Here is a 20,108-nt window from a genome sequence, read left to right as displayed (position 1 = left end):
AGTGATGGTAACCGCATCACATTAGTAAATGCATCTCTCGAGGAATTTTTAAAATCTTAATTAAAATGTATTGTTAACCGAGAAAGAAAACTTGAAATCATAATTTTTCCGATGTATTTTATAAATGTGAACTGAGAAATGTTTTTTCAGTAATTTAAGAAATAAGATTCGTTTTATATTAATTTCAGTTCTCTTTTTAATATGTTACTTTTCCTTTTTTCCTCTTTTTTGTTCTTTTAGTCAATATTTACGCACAATTTTGCTGATATTTTGCTAAAGCAAGCGCATTGTCACGAAATATTCATTGCCAAAGAGAAAATATTCTCCCCACTTCAGTTGCTGTAACAATTTGGTTCCTATGCACCAGATGCCAAAGTGAAATACTCTTCAGATAACGAATATCGTCGAACATTCCAGGAATGTTCCGCTTATTGCCGACATCACCGGAGCCAATAAGTCGTTCCGCGATTGCAATATAGTCTCAGTATTTTCCGAAGCAAGGGCTTTGTTAGGAGAAGATTCCTTCTTGATGCAATTTATAGTCCGCTACGTGTTCTCGCGGTGCAAATTAGTCCTGTGGGATTCCTGTTGTACCAAAATATTATCCTCCACTCTTGGCAATATCTTATTTTGTTTCGCAGCTTCTTGGACAAAACTCAATTTTTATTCCGTTCAGCTTTCTTTTATCGTGGTACTTGTAGTAGCGCTTTGTTTAGAAGGTGAGAAGCTTCTGTTGTCTTCTTAACCATGTTCTTATCATATTGTTTCAGTTACCATATATTCCGGCATAAAACGGGTTATACGCCGGATATAAAAATTATAGCTTTAAACTAAGGAAAACGTTAGATTTTTACATGCACTAAAATGTTACTTATTTAAAATAAATGGCATTCTTTATGAAATTAAAAAATTTCCGTATCGCATAACATGAAGAATTCGTCATGATCGTCTTCCGTTATCTCTTTAAGCGTATCATCGATTTTTTTTATCTGCGTCATCACTGATATTTTAATCCAAAAATAAATAATCATTATCCGTTCTATCTTTTACCAACACCAAACATTCTTGCTGCAGCACGATTTCTGGTTTCTTTCACAAAATGAGTGACTTTGCATTTGAAACCAGCACGTTGTTCATTTCATTTCGCGGGAGCCATATTTATTACTAAAACAAGCACTAGATCAACTGTATTTCAACTAAAGCAAGTGCGATTTACAAAAGCCTTCAATTTTCACTTCAAAACTTCACAGGAAGAGAAAACATCTAACTTCCAATTCCACGAATTCATTCAGGTTCGAATTGCTCTACAATAGCATTCTTTTAGACATTTGCATTGAATACAATCCACCCTCTTTGCCGGAATGTTTACTTCCTCAAACATTTAACTCCCATGCATATTCTTCCCCTTATCGTTTGTCAATGCACTTTACCAATGTTCGAAAGGCTAAGACAAATGTTCGAATAAGTAACCTCAAAAGATAGAACAGATGTATCTTTTAGATTTCTTCGTGGGTGTGCGTTATACATCGATGCGCGTTATATACCGTATATGTAAAGCATTACGATCTGGTTGAAAGTCACAGTTTAACAGAGAAAAGAATTGAAAAAATAATGCTTGGGTTTCTCCTTCCATTGCTTTAATTTTTAGCAAACTTGATGAGGTTTCCTCTTCAAAGACATAGAAACATATAATATACTTTAAATTCTCGTAAATAATTTTAAATTATGTGGGTAATTAAACCTTTTACAATTCTAAAAGAAGGTGGCAGAAATGTCAAAATCTGAATTAAGGATCTCTATCGCTCCTTTTATCCCTGGGGGCCAACGCCGTGTCATGAGGTAAGATTTAGGCTCGAAAACTGCATAAGTCAATTCCTCACCAAAAGATTTCGAGCGGTTGTGTGCATGTATTTTCTTTTCAATTTTAATGAATTTATTTTATTGCACTCGTGATTCGGTTAGATTTTTAGGGCAGCAATCCACTTCTAAGCAACATCGTATCTAAAAATCCTCATTGTAGTTTTTCATTCATATTCCTGAAAATATTCCTTTACTATTATTTGCAATGTTTGATATTGAAATATCTTTAACAAATCCTCTTCTAATTTCATGTATTTATTTCCATGTATATACTATTTTTTCTTTTAGAATCAGAAATTTTTATCCATTGATAATGTGCGTAAGATAAAAGTGGGAGTCCGTAAAAATTAACACCGTCTGATCGAACGATTCTATTGCTATTACTGTACAGCGGTTATCATAATCAGTCCTATTAGCATTATTACATCAGATAATGCAGAGAAACAAATTTTCATTCGATGACTGACTGACGTAACTTTCTTAGTGCTTTGGGATTCTATAGTAATTAAAAGTTAGTTATGTACCTTAGAGATATTAACAAAACATTTATGACAGACGGAAAGCCCGAGAAACAAAGTGTTACTGTGAAGGGCAAAATTAAACTTAATTTTAAAACCAGTGGTCTCAAACTCAAGTTGCATAGAAACCGAATGCTCAGCCTAAAAACGGTTAAGGCGCCATTTTTTTCAAAGTGAAATATCTTATTAATAAGATAAAAATATTTTTAATAAATTTAGAATTTTGCTTGCTAAAAGTTCATTTATCAAAATATACGTAAACAATAATAATGATAATGGTACTGCTAAAAGACTCCAAGTCCAATCCTTTGCAATGGCCATTGGGTCGCGTCCAACAAGTGTATCCTGGTACTGATGGTCTGGTCAGAGTGGTTGAAGTTAAGACGTCTAGAGGTGTTCTTCGTTTAGTTATTCCATTACCATTTAAAGACTGAATGAGAACTTGAAAAACTATTATTTTATATTTAATAATTTACCAATTTAATATTTAGTTTAGTATAATTTTATTGACTTTAAATTTATCTCAATATCTGAAAACTGAACTGTAAACTCCATGATGCGCATTTGGTGCATTGGCCGGGAGATTCAGTGCTAATCCAAGTTTCGAATAGATGGTGGTTGAGTAAAAACATAATATCACATCAAATATGAATAAATCAAAATCAATAATCACCAATCAATAAAATATAAATTGATTTAATGGAGTATAATAATATCACAATCTCAGAAATCTCACATCATCACTGCGTCACACCTTCTATCGAGTCTCAGAAAACACTCAATGACGCTCTCAGCGCCCTCTAGCGTTACGCGGATCTTACCAGATAATGTAAAAGAAAAACTCATATGTATATTTATTTTTTATCTGAAATTTGAAGATGTATCTGCAAGAAATTTCTGTTAATTACACTTAATAATTCAAGTATATGAACAGCTAAATATTAAATTTTCAGGTTGACAATAATTTCAAATATGCTAATATTTTAATTAATCATTAAGTAATTTACTTTAAACTAAACCTAAACTTAATAAACTATGAAAACTTTCCAAAGGGAGAAATCTTTAGACTAAATAATGATGGTGTTGTTGGTGTATTTAATTATGGCAAAGCACACGAGGGCTATCTGCCTAAGGGGAGGGATGCCTTTCGTGGAGGACTTTCTAAGGGAAACTGGCTCGTATACACGTTACACATGGGGAAAACCACGAAAACGCCCATGCAGTCAGCCCGTTCGCGGGATTCGAACCTCGAACTAAATAATGAAACCTTGCCTCTTTCTCTTATTCATTAAATTTTTCTTTCGCACATCAATAAAAATACCTATGCTTGTATGTAAATAATCATAAACTTCTTTATTTCTTACTGCACTTAGACACTTAATGGTGTTTCTATTCTGATAACGTTTACAGACTTGGAAGAAAATACTAGAATTTACCTTCATCACGGATTGCAGATGCTTCTCGGTCAGTTGAGTTCTTTTCTTATTGATTTTCACCTGTGAAAAGAAGCTGTTCACATAAACATGTATTCACAAACAAAATGATTATTCTTAGTGTAAGCATTCGTAACTAAGTGCATTTATCTTTTTACAAGTAGGAATAAATATTAGTAACATTTGTAAATTCGAATCTTCAGACTTCAGACAGAATCAGACTGTAAATTAATTAGCTTTATTTGTAGATTTTTTGCTTCCCTTTAATGCTCGATTTTAATGGCAATTAAAATAACGTAAACTCGGAGTTCAAATATCTAAAATCAATTTTTCTAACACTGTATTTGTAACAAATGCATAACTGAAATTTATTCATTAGCCCTAAAAAATTGTTTCCGAGGAAGCGAGTTTTGAGATTAATGTACTAAAGAAGTTGGGTGTAGGTGATCAAAAAATTATAATTTTTGGATTGAGATAAATTTATGAAAAGGCATGATAATTCACCTCTACGTTTTGAAGAGAATATTCACGATGAATATTTTCAAAACCAAAACTTCTTTAGTCTATTAAATAACATAATTAAAATTTTGAAATAAGAAAATCTGAAAATTTCTTAACAGCTATTAGGATATTCTTAGCTTAAAATATCGTGATGCATAGTTTCCAGTATATTAAATTAAATTCTATAGAATCAAAAACTCTTCAAAAAATAAAATTGCACTTCCTTTAAAGTTTACTTTCTATGAGATATTTTTAACATAATTCTTCCATTGTTGCTTTAGAAATTTTTTCCTCTCTAACGTTAGAAGTAGAGAACATTTCCGAATGCGTAGGAATCAACTTGGGTTGTCTCCAGAAGTGTAGGTATTGCAAGAATTATATGCCATTTACTCGGATTGCTAATTCAGTTTATTTCGTGTTAAAAAGTTCTTTCAATATGAAAACTTTAAGCAGCTTAATGAGAACGCATTATCCGCCTCTAACGGACCGTGAAAGGTAAAGACAAAATTTCTTTTCTTCCAACATAACTTTTGCATTGAGAAAAGAAATTACTGAAGTATACATACAGAATTTTCTTCTGCAGAGAAATATATTTAATAAAATTCATACCAAAGAGGTTCTGTCTGTTCACTGAGGTCGAAATTTCGGGTCTTTACTTAAATTTTTATTACGAGTCTTAAGAACATTTGTTTGCACAAAATTTATTTCGGAGTTAAACGCGACGTTGCTTTTCGGAGTTAAACGCGACGTTGCTGTGCAAGCTGTTTCCTTTTTCAGAAGCTGAAATGTCAATAACACTTAAGTATTAAATACTTTAAGATAAGAAAAATACACGTCTAGACATAGATTCTTATTTTCCTCCATAAAGCATTTCTTAAAGCGCAAGTTAGAAAAGACAGAGAAAAGTAGTTTCGCTTATCGAAAAATACCTAGAATGAGCATATGCATTAAAAATAATGTTGTTATAAGCCATCGCAGAATTTCTGACATTTAGGAATTTGAAAAGCAAACGTGGTGCGCATGAGATATTCCGAATACCTTTTTCTTTCCTTCTTTTAAAATACTACAGGGTGCGGCAGCGTTCATAGTAGGATATTAAAAACACACCATAAGGCAGTAACTGTAATTTATTTATTACCTATGACAGTTAATAGTTAAAGGTATGTCATTTACTAATGTGTAAGTCATTGTCCACTGCGTGGATTACTTTTTGAATATGACGCCTGTCAAATGATGCCCCCTCTGCACAACACATTCATCTAGGCGGCGTTGGAGGCTTACCATAACTCGGCGTAACGTATTCCCTGGGACATTGCCGACGGCAGTTCTGATACAATCCTTCAACTCAGGAATGGTGGCACAACGTTTTCGGAAAACTTCTTGCTTCAGGTGGCCCTAAAGGAAAACGTCTGCACATGAAAGATCAGGTGAGCGAGGCGGCACAGGAAATGTCACCAAAACGGGAAATTACACCTGGAAATGTCTGTCGCAATGGTCCATCATCTGGAACTTTCCCATGACATCCCAGTTTCAAATGTTGCCGAAATAGACGCCCGGTAGCAATAACAGAGTAGTTATTCTTGAAATAACTTTCAACAGCAAAAGCACGATGCTGTACACTCCACCGATCCATATCACTGTTATACTCGAAATGGCAGCTCATTAGTACACGAATGCGGGACGAGCTGGCGCGCATTCATGCAGTACGTCATTGTACTACGCAAGTCAAATTATGCTATGAACGCTGCCGCATCCTGTATAATAATAGCGCAATAATTCATGCTAATACAGTTAGAATATCTACAAAATATAAACATCGAAAACATTTATTTTTCTTTCTAGATTGTTTGTTCTCTAATCTGGTTTAATGAATGAGAAATATTTTCAAAATTTTTTCATTAGAAAAAGTAGCTAAATATAAAATTAATAGAAAGGTAAATCTTATTCTTTGTTTAGATTAGTGCTTTTCAACCCTTTTTCGTTCTATGCTTTAGTTGTACTCAACCGTTAATGTAAAGTAATGCTTTCTACAAATTAATGATATTTTCAGTGATAAACATTAAATTACATTTCTTGAAGATAAATGATTTTCGGCCGTTAAAGTAAAAATAGGATTTTGCAGTTTGTTATTTGTATGTTTGAATAAAGCAAACCAAACAATAGCTATTTGCCTAATTAAAGAAATTCTTTTCTCAAATACTTTCTAATTTGCTCTTATTTACATCATGTATTGAAAAATTCATTGAAATACTCTTGGACTCAGTACTTTGGCGAACAAGCTGAATGGTTTGAAAACATGTATGTTCTGTTCGGAATGTATGTTCGCGAACGTAAAATTTAGATACCTGCGGCTATTGCTAAGTAGAGAGTAAAGTAAAATTAAATTTAGAAATAAACAAATTTAATAAGCGAATAAAAGGATTCTTTTAAAATTTATATCCTAACTTCAGCTTAAAAAGAAAGAATAGGAAAGTAATTAAACTCACAAATAAAGAATCAAGGTAAAACGTACAACCATACTAAAAGGTTTACTCTTCCATGACATCATCGACTCATATTCTTCTCCAAAAGCAACTATTTATTCCCTACCCACTTTGTCGCTTCGTTTCTCTTATTACTGTATATCAAGTGATGTCACTGAACTCCAGTGATGGAAAGACCTCGTTTGTCTACTGACCTTGGGCGTAATGGTGGTTAAGGACGCTAGGCGAAAATAAATTAAATTTTAACATACTTACTTAATGAAGTGTTCTTCCTTAAGATGAATACTCTAACCTATTGGTATCTCTTTTTTTTGTGTGTGTGGTAAAAATATTCTAAAGTACAATTAATTTACTTGGTATGGAATAATTATTTATGATACTGGATATCGAAGATATTAAGGAAAAAAAGTTGCAAAGAAAATTCACCTTAACTTTCACAAGCTTTTATTTCTTTTTAATTACCCTTTGTAAGCAAGTCATAAAATTAGAAGTAATTAAGAACGACAAATGTTAATAATTATCTAGTAATAATTCACAGAAATAAGCAGCTGAAATATTTTACAGTCTGCTAATAAGAGACTATGTAGAAGTCTTCAGGAAATGCCCCAGTCCAACTCAAGCGGCTTCTGTTTATAAGTTTCATTGCATTGTGACGTCGCATTCTAAAGATAATATGGATGGATATATAATTACGATTGCGATGAAATTTGCTTTTATTATTGATTAGTTTTATTTTTATGGATTTCTTTCTTATTATTTAATGAATTATAATGCATATTAAAAAACATATAGTATTTGGTACTAATAGTCAAACAGTTTCTCTATGGTTAAATAGACCAAATGCTGTCAGTTGCGTTAAGAAGTTAGATTAAGGGTGAAGAAGTTTGATTATATACATTTTCTCATGCATTTTCAAGCGATAATTCAAAAATGATCTTTTATGAGCAAACTCCTTCACGAAAGGAACCATACTTACGTTATTAATTCATATTTATTTTACCATATATTGACACCAATTTGCGTCCAAATGCTTTAATGGCTGTATTAAAATTAACGTAGATTATATTAATAAATAATATAGACTGCAGCCATTGGCTTCTATTGAATGCAAAATATTGTGTCCAAAAGCCAGGGCGAAGAAGATTACACATTGTTGTCTACTAACTCATAAGTAAATCAATCAAAACACAACTTAAGTAATAATCAAACTAAAATTTTAGTACTAGGACTTGTAGTTAAGGAAAGCTCAAAAGAAACTGTTTCTGGAAAGTCAAATGTTGAATTTAAAGTTCTGCTTTAACATCCTATGAAACGCCGCTGTACTTGACCGTCAGGTAACTAAACTATAATCCCTAGTTTAAACTTTGTCATCTGTCGTCTTCACTCAAAGCTCTAATTAATTGGTTGTTTGATGCTAGAGGATCCTATAGTAAACTAGCAAAATTGGTGTAATGCGATTAAATCTGCTATACTGTAATTTCGAAGGTTAACCAAGTGCTAGTTTTAGCTGATGAATTGAAAATGACTGAAAAGAAAAAAAAAAAAAAAACAGGCCTACGTGTAACAGTGGAAAGACATTCAAGAATGTTCAAGCTAAATGATCGAAAGTTGAACTTCTAGCATCATCTATTGACCAAAACGGGAAAGAAAACCCATTTTGAAGCAAACTGTTAAATGCGGTTTGGTAAACAGGAATTAGTATTCATTAGTATCATTAAAACTAATCTAAAAATTTTATGGATGGAAACGTTTCAGGAAATATAACCGTTTTGATCATTAGATAGTGCTAGGAGTTTCATTTCCTATCATTTTCTAAAATGTAGAGACATTAGGTGTTTTTTAAAAGCGGGAGAGATGAAAGAGGAGCTATGCCCTCGCCGAGACTCGAAACACGGATCTCTCTAATACACACCGAGTGTGCTGACCACTACACCACGAAGGAATGCTAAGAAGGCGGGAGAAATACCTTATAAAAACAACCTCGAATTTCTTCCGTTTCGGTCAATAGGGAGCATTATAGGATTTGTTTCCTATCATTTGATTAGAAGGTTCTTGAATTTGATTGTTTGCTCCCTCCGCCCCCCTCCATGTATTCAGCTTAAATTTTTTAAGTTTAACCTTCGAAACTATTAATACTTCAAATTGTTTCATATGCGCCTTCTGTTGTTGCTTCTTATTAGGTTATTACCATTTACTTGTCATGTTATTTTATAACAATTTTAGATTACATTTGATACATATATTTACTTCTTTAAATGAACAAATATGCGTTTGAGGCTAAAGTCAAATAAATAATAAATGAGTTTAAAAGGTCGATTCGAAATTAAACTAAAACTGAGACAATTTCACATTCCAGACAACAATATAATTTCTTCTAGGGCTCTGTGTAGATTGAGTCATATAAACAGAAAAAACTATGCACCATTGGTTATTGTTTTAATAGAAGATTTTGAAAACAAACTTCAAGATTTATAAAACTCCTATTGAAATTTCAGTATATTTGTTACTCCACTTACAGTTGAAATTAAACTTAACTGAGAACTTGCAAATGATATGTTTTTACACTGTACTTCATACTCTATAGCACAGAATTTACACTTATATACTCAACTATCGTACAGAATTTACAATTATCTTTATTAAATTGCACTTATGTAAGGAATATTTTCTAACATTTCATAAACATTTTCTGCTCATGATGTTTTTAGGAATGCATTTATTTTTTACATTTCGCAACTAAACCTTTTCCCAGTGTAACGTGCACAAAGGAAAAATGAGAAACTCTTTTAAACCTTTACGATCTATATCACGTTTGCTAAACTTGACATAAATGTACTACTATTTAAAATATCGTATGAAATTTCATATTTGAATTGCCTTATCATATTTTTCGTAATAAGTATCTTTTGGACTAAAACGTAAATATAGAATGTATTATCACAGGTTATTTAGTATTTGTTAGTAAATAATTCAATTCTGCATACAAAATTTGAAATATAGATAATAAAGGATTTAAATTTTCATATCGCAAAAATAACAGTGCGAGCCATCTGACCGTAAAACATTGAGCTAAAGATATAGTTTAACTATTAGAGCTAAAGATAACCCTATCACTTCTGTGATGCCTGTAGGTGAAAACAGCACTGGAAGCCAATTCGCTTTATTTTATATGTTTTTGTGAAAATTGTCCAAATTTATAGGGCACCCTGTTTTTCTGTAGGACGGTGATTGCCGTCTCACCGTCCGACACAAAGTTAGGCATTTATGCATATTTTCCTGGAATCAGCTCTTAAGCATAGGCACTTGGAACATGCAAAACAGAGCGAAAGTTAAAAAAAAAAGAAAAATTTGCGAAAATTTGAAAAACACTATAAGATTGTTGAAGTGATTTCGAGACAAAAACCACTTCTGAATTATAATCAAATTTCAGTAGAAATGCAACATTTCCCCTGTTAATTATTTTCATAGTCTCAATGAATATTATTTCTAAATATTACAGCAGGAATATATTCCTTAATCGAGAAACCGCTCAAACACATCTTCCAAAGCACCGGCTTTTCAAGTTTATCTGTACGCATCTATCTACAAAAGAAAAAAAACGAAGCTGACCAAATAAAATATTGAACTAGCCTCTCTGTCTTTCTGGGAAAAGAAAAACACGAAAAAGTCACAAGAAAGAAACATTTTCTAAAACCTTCCGTCATTTCCGATGAAATGATTTTGCCAACATCCTTTCAGAATTAAATAGTAATGCCTACTGGAATCCAATGAAAGTATAAAACATAGAAATCTTGTTTTGGGAAAATGTTTGAAAGAAGAATAAATTGGCCGGTTTCGCCATTTCTTAGATTCGTATTATATTTCTTCTTAGAAATCTCATTTTTGAGGTGGAATGACACTATACTCTTGCAAAAACAAGTCTCAGTAGGCGAAGAAGAACGTTTCAATAGAAAATGGATATATATACTTTTAAAATATTAGAAAATTTGTACAAGAAACAGAAGAACACCTGTTAATCTTTTTTTTCCTTTTTAGACTGATTTAATATGCTGGTCCATAACTGTAACCGTTTACTATGTCTTTCAACAAAGCAACACAGAAACGTAGAATAGTAGTGTTGACATTAGTATCTTAATAAGATAGAAACTAATTAATTCATTATGAAGAAATTGCATTTAAAATTTCTTAATTAACTGGAATGTAAGTTATTTAAAATAATATAATAAATCAAATTAATTTATTATAATGGTTAATTCATTAGTTATCATAATTAATGTCCTAATAGTATTGAAACCGTACATATTTTATACTTAATGAGATCATTTTGTCTGATTTATTTTCAGTTTCGCTACCAAGGAACTTTCGCAACTACTGTCCAGTCTCGGATAGAGATTCACTTCGAAATTCTTTCAAAATATTTTCTGCTACCTTTATTTAAATTCTGTTTTTTCTCTATGGCATTTAAACTCGCCTTCTGAATAAAATCGCATCGTATTGAATTACATTTTCTTAGCTATTCGGAAAATAAAGCAAATGCAGCATATGTAAACTTCCCTCTTTGACAAGAGTTAAATAAAAATTTCTTTATTTCTTTCTATTTCTTGAGAGAAAAGAGCAATATTAAATTAAGTAATTTAGTCAGAGAGAAACGGTTTCAAAATTCAGTTGCATATCTAGAGAATTTGCTTTCTTCTTCTCTTTCTTGAGCTCTATATATTTCGTCATGTATCATATCGTCTGCAGCTTTAATCTCTTTAGATTTAGTATTTTCGCCTTTACTTATTTTGTTTTTTCTTTTATATGAAACTTTAATTTTTTTACATATTCAGTATGACTTAGTATGTATCTTTTGTCTTCCAAACTGCATTTTCAGAATATAGTATTTTATTACTGAATAATAATATTTTCTGAATTATAATAATAATAATAATATTTTCTGAAGTTTGGAAGACTGAAAATATTATATTACTGTATAATAATATTTTCAGTCTTCCAAACTGCATTTTCAAATACAGGTTCCTATAGACCCTAGATAATATTATACTTTTAGATTCGAAATTATTTATACCTTAGTCTTCCCATTTACCGCAAGACATTTATTATATGAATTCTGAAACTAAACTTCCCGCAAGAGACCCGTGTTCTTTCAAATGGTAGAATTATGTATCTTTTTTTAATCCATGTAACAAGTACAGTGATTCACAACAATGTATGGTTTTTGTAAAAATTCTTATCTGTATTTGATTTTTCTGGTAAAGTATTTAAGAGATCTAATGAAATTTCTTAAAATAAAACTTTTTCATTGCCAGTGTTTTTAATAAGAAAAATTTCTGGCACTATGTTAGATACTTTTTCTGGAGAATAATAATTTATGAGCTCTCTAGTGGCAAATATGCCGTTTTTTTAGTCTAGGAAGAGTCTCTAGCTTACTCCTTTCATGTTTAGTAACCTTTAAGATGAGTTATATTACCTACCATAGCATTTATATCCAAATAGCAACAGAAATTGCTTAACAAACTCGATGAAATTTAGATTTTTAAAAGATCTTTTATTTGTCAACCAAATTAGAATTGCCTATATATTTCAATTAAGGGGTCAATTTAAACGTGATCATAATAAACTGATAATTTGTGTAATGTTTGCATCATTGTAATTCATAAAGGGGTTTTCAAAAGGTATATATCATTTATCTCCGTACAGAATAATAATTTATGCACCACTTAATATGTAATTTTTCATTTCTTATTTTAAGATATATGAATTCAAAACGATTTTTATCTTTTAGTAAAGGAACTGGTTCTTAATAAGGGAACTGGAAGTAATTTCTTGGAAAACAAAATGAAAATGCATAATTTACATCCTCAAACGCATATAAAATACGCTGTAAAGAATAGGCAAATCAGAAGCAGTTTTTGGTCTTTATGTTCACAATAAAATGGCTTTCTTAGACCTTATTGAAAAGATACATTTTTCATCTTTTGACAAAATTTCATTTATCAGTTTCCTCTACTAACTTAACAACATTTTAACCTGAATATTTCCTCCGCATTACCTTTTAACTACAAATTTCAGTCACCAAAGAACTTAAGAATAATAACTTGAGCGTCCACAGAAAATAAACACCATGGGAACCGCTACACTTGAATGAAAATTAGTATAAAACTCTTTACCAAGACATAATGATTACCTCTGACATTTTTGCCTGTCGATAAGGTTGTAATTTAGGCTTTATTAGTGCTTCGATGGAGCTCTTGCATTTAAGATAATGGCTTCTATCAAGTCTTAATTAATGTACTGCTTATAGTTTTCTTTTCTTTTTGGACTAAATTCACTGGAATGTTTTGTTTTGTGGTGGTAATTCACTGAAATATTTCTCCCTAAGTTTATTTAATGATCTTACTCCAGGTTTGTTTTAACATCTTTAGAAGTGTTATCAAAATTTTATGTTTACCAATTTGCAACTTGTTCATATTAGTATGAAAAGCTTGTCCATATATAAATAATAACTATATAAATCTGTCATTAAATATACGTCAAATTCCGAAATTTTCAAAATCTTTGCCCTGAGAAACACGCTTTTAAATATTTTGGAGAGCTTGATATTGAAAAACTTAAAGCTATGTCTCCTAAATAATAACTCATATGTATTCATTTCCAAGAATATGAATCTTTCACTTTTAATTATAAAACTTTAATGAATAACCCAGAAAATGAAAGCAAATGAAAAAAGACAAAAGTAACAGATTAGTGCCTTTGGCATGGTGACGATATACATTATAAATCGATATGTTGACATAATAGAATGCAAATGAATTGTTGAGCTGATTTGAGCAACGAATAATATATTTAAAGGGCATATCAAATTGTACAATAACTAAAATAATATTTTGATACATATGTTAAGTAATGTTGATGTAAAACTTCGGTGTATGTTCCTTTTGGGGCACGTGCAATACTTTCTCAGTCGATAATCAATTCCTTGTCTCATGATTCTCTCATTTATGATCTGTTCATCTAATGATTTCTGTAATTCGTTGGTTAAGTTCAACACTATCATATAGTTTAACGATGTATACATGATGTTTTACAAACTCCTCACATGACAAAATCATGGGATGTTATGTTAAAAATAAAACCTGTTGGATAGAAAACCAGTTTAGTTTTGCTTGGTTATTTGAATAAGTCACTATGAATATGTGCTTAAAAGGAGGGATGTCTCCGTGGAAGACTTTCTGGAGAAAACTGACTGTACACAGATCAGATTTCCGACTTAGAACTCTGTGCGGAATAATGCCTATTCGGTAGAAGAACCAACTTCAGACGAGGCTTTTTTGTACATTGTTCGTTGTCACGGAAGAGTGACATATGCAAGAGGGAAACTGACATAACACATAAGCAAAACCAAGCAAACCAACTATATAATCAACCGATTCGTCTGGGTTCGAACCCAAATCAGATCAGAGTATCACTATTCAGCGGTCCTAAGCCCTCGGCCACTGGAGGGGTCAAAACCGATCTATATTCACTCCTTAGATATCTGGGCTAGGCTAGGTAAAATATCTAAGTTCTTATGCAACTACATTATAGACTTTGTTGAATTTAATTGATTGGATAGGATTGTGAAAGTCATTATACCAGTAACGCCTGCGAAATCAAAAATCATTTGAGTTGCCGTTTAATTTTATGCATATTAGGTATGTCTACTAGATATGTCTTTCAAATGATTTACTATGTATAATTCTGATGTGCTCAATAATTTATGACGACCATGTCCATTACAGTTAAATTTCTTATGATCTATATTTTTGTGTGAATAGCTTGGTGGATGTGGTAATGTAAAATGGTATGGTTTGGATACAAAATTTAAAATTGATGTTGATGTGGGTTGAAATATATAATGTAAAACTAACAGGATTTGGGATATGTAATATCTTTGAATCATACTAAATACAAGAAAATTTAAAAAGTCTGTTAAAAACATAAAACTGACATTGGTATCAGAAATGTTCTTACTTTTAGTACCTTTATGCTCGAGCGTTTAATGCATTATGAATAAATGATACTTAATAACAAACCATGCATAAATCAGTAACTTTACCACGGCACAAATCTCCACCATTCTTCTTCTTTTTTCAAATTTAGAGAATTTTCTAAGATTTGACGATTTTATAGAATTTTTCTGTGGAGTAAATCCGTGTTTCGGTTAGATTAGGTTGTTTGACTATTACAAAGCTCACGAACGCTATTTGTCTACGGAGAGAGACATCTTCATGGGGAACTTTCTAAGGAAACTTGGCTCTTATTCTGACATGGGGAAAATCACGAAAAGCAACTTGCAGCCAGTCCGTTGCTTGGATGCGAACCCGAGTCAAACTACCAGTATTCAGGTAACAACTCGGAGTTTCGGGCTTTAAAATGTATATTGTAATTCCTAGAATATTTTTAGAGTTAAATTATTTTATACTTCAAATGTCCTTAAACATAAAATGAAGAGTAATCTTGTTCTAAAATCCAAAGCACAATTTTGAATTATATTACTCGATTAGAATCGATTCGAATTACTCATTTCGAATTCTATTTAGTGCTGGCTGTCTGTAATAATCGTGGGGGGATTTTTCCAAAGTTGCATAAAATTGTTTTTCGTTGCCTCCCTGTGCCTTTGCCTTCAAATAATTTCGATGCCGAAGGAGCTTCTTTTGAAAACGTGCTGTTAATGAAGAAAATTTATAATGAATAAAACTCTCATCCTGGTAAATGGGCATCTCGATTTAAAATGTCAGTATTAATAATACATTTTTCCAAAATTTTAATGGCACATAAGTGTAAATATTAATCTAAAAATGTAAAATATAATGTTCATTTATTTACTTTCTATTTGTTTTTATATCACTTTTTCGTTTGTGCTAAATATTCCCTCCCATTCTACAAATCTCCTATCAGTTTACCTTGAGACAGCTTCGATATCACATATCATAAGTACACCCATTTCTCAAAGGTACACAGGCTTACCGTGAATTCGAATCAGAGAACAAAAGAACAGTAGTGATCCTGCGATGATCCGCATTATCAGAAATAGAAGTATCATCCACGGTTTTCCCTGTTCACTGAATATGTCAAGTAATGTATCATGCAAATACATTTCGTCCAGCAATTCCAGTGATTCGTTATGTAAATGTTTTGATTGTTCCTGTCTCATCATATTAACTTGTCTTCAACTCTTACCACGCAGTTATCTAAGTAAACACATAAATTATATTTTGCTTACGATACACAAGCAAATAATCTGAAGCTTCTAAGTAAATTGAATCATGCAGACTCAAATATTCATCCAGCGAATACTGTTTCAAAATACTGCATGACTGAATGGATAGTGAATCGTAAAATAAGGCCTTCTCACTATGGAAGGTTTAAATTTTATAAAAAATACACAGAATAATTTTTTACGGGGCCTTTTTAGGAAACGCGTGGGAATGGAAAATATTTTTCTATAACCGAATGTCGCATATAATCAAGACCTATTGATTAAAAATATCCAGAAATCATTTACTATTTATTAAAAAAGAGTCATATATATAGATATATAATATTATTATTATTATATATATACTCATATATATACATATTATTAAGAATAATTATACATGTTCTGGTTCAAACTGCAAAATATACTTTTTAAATTTCTAGGTTTAACTTCATTAAAAGTATTTTGATAAATTTTAATGGCATTTAATATACTGCAGCAACTTTCTTTACATGTTTGACTGACTGTAATAGTACACGAAAGATACGCATTAAAATATGTTTTTAAAGGAGACTAAAAATAGTCTAAAATCACTACTATAAACTTATTTATTTTATTCCTCAAACAATGACGCTCCCAAGAGCATTTCATAAAAGCATAATACCTAGAATATTTTTAAAAGCATCTGCAAAGTTCTCATCCAACTTTTCAAAGACTACCAAAATCTCGGCTTCTTAAACAATACTTTTTATCTCCCAAAGGACAAAAACAAAGATATTCTCAGGACCCCCCCCCACATACACACATTTATACCCCCTTGACATCCGCAGGACATCTCAAGGGATTAGGAAGCGGTAGTTGGAAAGAAGACTTTCAGTAGTCGGTTCAGTTATACGTCTGGCAAATTTTTGTCGTATGATAATCCCTGGGGAGACACTTTTTCAAAGTACTTCTTTTTTGGTTTGGAATATTTTTTGTGCAATTTTTCAGTAATGTCTGTTTAAAAAAATTGTGTTTGATTGAAAAGATTGGTATGTTTGTCGAAGTCTGATTTGCATTTATGTAACTTAGAGTTTCATATTTTTAAATTGTTTCTGTGTCACACTTTGGTGATTATTGATAAAAGGAGACTGTTTTTATTTTTAAGTTAGTAATTATGCTTTTGAACTTCTGAACCAGACTCTTTTATGAATAATTTTATCGATACTAAAAATTAAAGCACATTAAAAAGTTGGAATTATTGGTTCCGTTAGTAAATGTAATGATAAGATATTTACGTAATTGGTAGAAAACTACTGGTTTGAACTCTGATTAGACAGTAAATACGGTAACTTCTCATTATGATGATTATTCATCTCTTAAGGAAGTTTATCACAATAAGGAGTAATCGCAGTAAAAGAAGTGGATTGGTATATATTCATCAGTTAAGTTTGTTTCCTCTGGTCATTGTAATGGAGTGGTCACTTTAATGAGAGTTCATTATAGTCTACCATGTAAACATAATAATTTTAATGAGATAACAGATATGCTTGCAATCGTGATCAAAGAACAATTTTTTTTTATTTCCTGCTAAAGTATGCTTTTATTGTAGACAAGTACTTCTGATGAAAATATAGATAAACTGGCGCTGTAAGCGCACCTGTTTTTGAAAACTGACACTGGTACCTTTTAGATTTTTTTAATAAATTTTAAGAAAAAAGGAGCTGCAACCGTTAGTATATTTGCAGTAGGGAAGTACGAGAAAAAGAGGGAAAAAATACAAAATATCCAAGGTGGCTGGGTGGCTCAAAATGATTTAGTTTCAGTTAGTTTGGTTCCGAAATTTTAAATCATTGTTGGAAGAAGCGTCATGGAAATAGTGTTTAATAGTAAATATCGCTGTTTCCTGGTAAATCATATTTGCCTATGTTGGTTCTAATTGGCTGAAGTGAATTTTCAATCATTTACTAAAGCCATTTCTTTGCTGAAGAAGACAGAGTCAATCACATGGTCGTGCGTAATGCCTCGTAGTCACATTAAAGGAGTCTAACACTAAGCTTATTTCAGAGAACAATGTGTACTTTTGACAGATGTTTCAACTAAATATTGTCATAGAATGAGCTTATTATTAAAAATTGCAAATTTCTTTAGCAAGTAATCCAGTGAAAATATTTAAAATTATAACTTGAACAATTAGTATCCTTTACTAAATAAGTGTAAAAGCCTTCACGTGGTGCTAAGGTATGATAAAAGTATATGAGTATTACGTATAACAAATTTTTCTCTTATGTGTGGCATTACGATTTTGAACAGCTCTTTATAAATACAATGAATCTTTTATGGCAGTCATCTTCCTAAGATGTTCACCTCCTGAAGTAATCAGTACTTTTGAGGATATGAATAATTATCAGTGTTCAGCATTACCTCTCTAAGACGATCACATCCACAGAAGATCAAATTTATCTGGAAACGTGAGTCTTATTGTGCGTCTTAGTGTATGTATGTTTTCTATCTTGAATCTTTGAGGTTTAATTTCTTATATATTTAAGGTTTCCCTAACTGTTACATTTAAAAATGCTTCAGGCTTAATTGTTTAAAGTGTTTATGGTAAAAACCTTGTACAACAACTTAATTTTAAAGCTTTATTGATTTTTTTTTTTTTTTTTGCAAGCAGATTTTTTTCCTTCAAGTAGCAATGATAATTTGATATGTTTTACTCTCAATAATTTGTAGAGATAATTATTATTATGGATGATTTTTATTTGCACTTTTTCAATCTCTCTCTCATAACTTTATTTTTCTATTTGATGTGTATAACCTTATGGTCCCGTTCTGGTTAAGCTCGATTTTACTGTATTCAGCTAAATCTACAAATCAAGTTTTCACTGGAATCACATCGTATTTTCATTATATATATAGGCGCTTTCATGGTTTTCTAGTGGGGTATTTTATTTATGATTTTATTTATTATCTTCTTTCTTCAATATGAAACGTAAATACGAGCTAGTTTCCTTAAAAATTCCTCTGTAAAGGAATCGCTTCTCTCATGTGATTTTCCTCTTGTGCTTTTGCATTCAATTTATAAGGTATTTCTCCCGCATTCCTAGCGTGCCTTCGTGGTGTAGTAGTTCTGCACGCTGGGCCCGGTATTCTAGAGGTACGTGGTTCTATTACTGGCGAAGACGATTGCTCATTTTTCATCTTGCCTGCTTCCAAAAATCCTAATGTCTCTACAAACTAAGCAAGCTCCAATGCAATTAAAAAAAACTCTTTAAGAAACTTTTATAAATATTTGATCATGGATCTGATTTTATCTAAAATGTAAAAAGTTCTTTACTTTGGTACTTTTTTACCTGCAATAACTTCTGCTCCTGCTCACGTTTGGATAAAATTTCAAAAATTAACGCAAAGTGTGATCATAATACCATGTTTTCTGAACGAGGCTTTTCCCGCCGCAAGAGCGCTTTGACGTCACAGCTATCGTTCTGCGCAGCTCTTCGATATCAGCTGTCCTGAGCAAATAATAATCCGGTTGCTCCTGAAGTCGAAACGTGATTTTTATGCCAATGGCATCTTTCTTTGTTCATCTGTTACTACACATACAAGGGAAAATTCCGATTGAGAAACTACGGCAGTAAATATCGTGGTTTATCAGACCAATATCCATTATTCTGCATATAGATGCAAATTTCGCAACTTTTTTACGAATGTGTCTAGACTGTTTTTACATCCCAGAAGAGACAATTGTTATATTCTTTTTTTATCCGAAGTCGTAACTTTTGCCGGAAAATTTCAAGTTAGGTGAAAGTAATTTCCGAAGTTTGAGAAGTATATGTTATGAAAATGTTTTTAGCAGTTATAAAATGATTTAGATTAGATACTCTCGTTATCAGAAGTTAATATACTAATATTAATTCAGTATTTCCATCTCTTACAATAAAAGAATAATGGCAACTTTTTAATTCAGAGCATAATAATTTTTACGAATTTTAAGTAACTTATGCTAATTTTTAGAATCATACTATAAACCTATTTATTGACAAATTCCTTTCCTAACATAGGAAATTTTCAGCAATGAATTATTTGCATAATG

At 31.5% G+C, this 20,108-nt stretch overlaps 1 protein-coding gene and 1 long non-coding RNA gene across 3 annotated transcripts in view; one reads left to right on the top strand and one right to left on the bottom strand.

Annotated features, from left to right (window-relative positions):
* LOC118190955 (uncharacterized) overlaps positions 1-6,902 on the bottom strand; it is a 94,784-nt gene extending 87,882 nt beyond the window's left edge. The window contains exons 1-2 of the long non-coding RNA XR_004758554.2: positions 6,799-6,902; positions 3,815-3,874 (exon numbers count right to left, since the gene is read on the bottom strand). This is a non-coding gene — a long non-coding RNA (uncharacterized LOC118190955). The remainder of the gene's footprint in view (positions 1-3,814; positions 3,875-6,798) is intronic.
* The window catches only part of LOC118187628 (synaptotagmin-15-like), a 384,376-nt gene that overhangs the window by 185,688 nt on the left and 178,580 nt on the right, over positions 1-20,108 (top strand). The window lies entirely within an intron of this gene.

The sequence above is a fragment of the Stegodyphus dumicola genome, chromosome 8 (genome assembly GCF_044657685.1).
Source record: "Stegodyphus dumicola isolate Sdum_Otavi_A_Nest chromosome 8, ASM4465768v1".
Lineage (NCBI taxonomy): Eukaryota > Metazoa > Arthropoda > Arachnida > Araneae > Eresidae > Stegodyphus > Stegodyphus dumicola.
The sequence above is the reverse complement of the archived record's forward strand: the minus strand, read 5'-3'. Positions and strand labels throughout refer to the sequence as shown.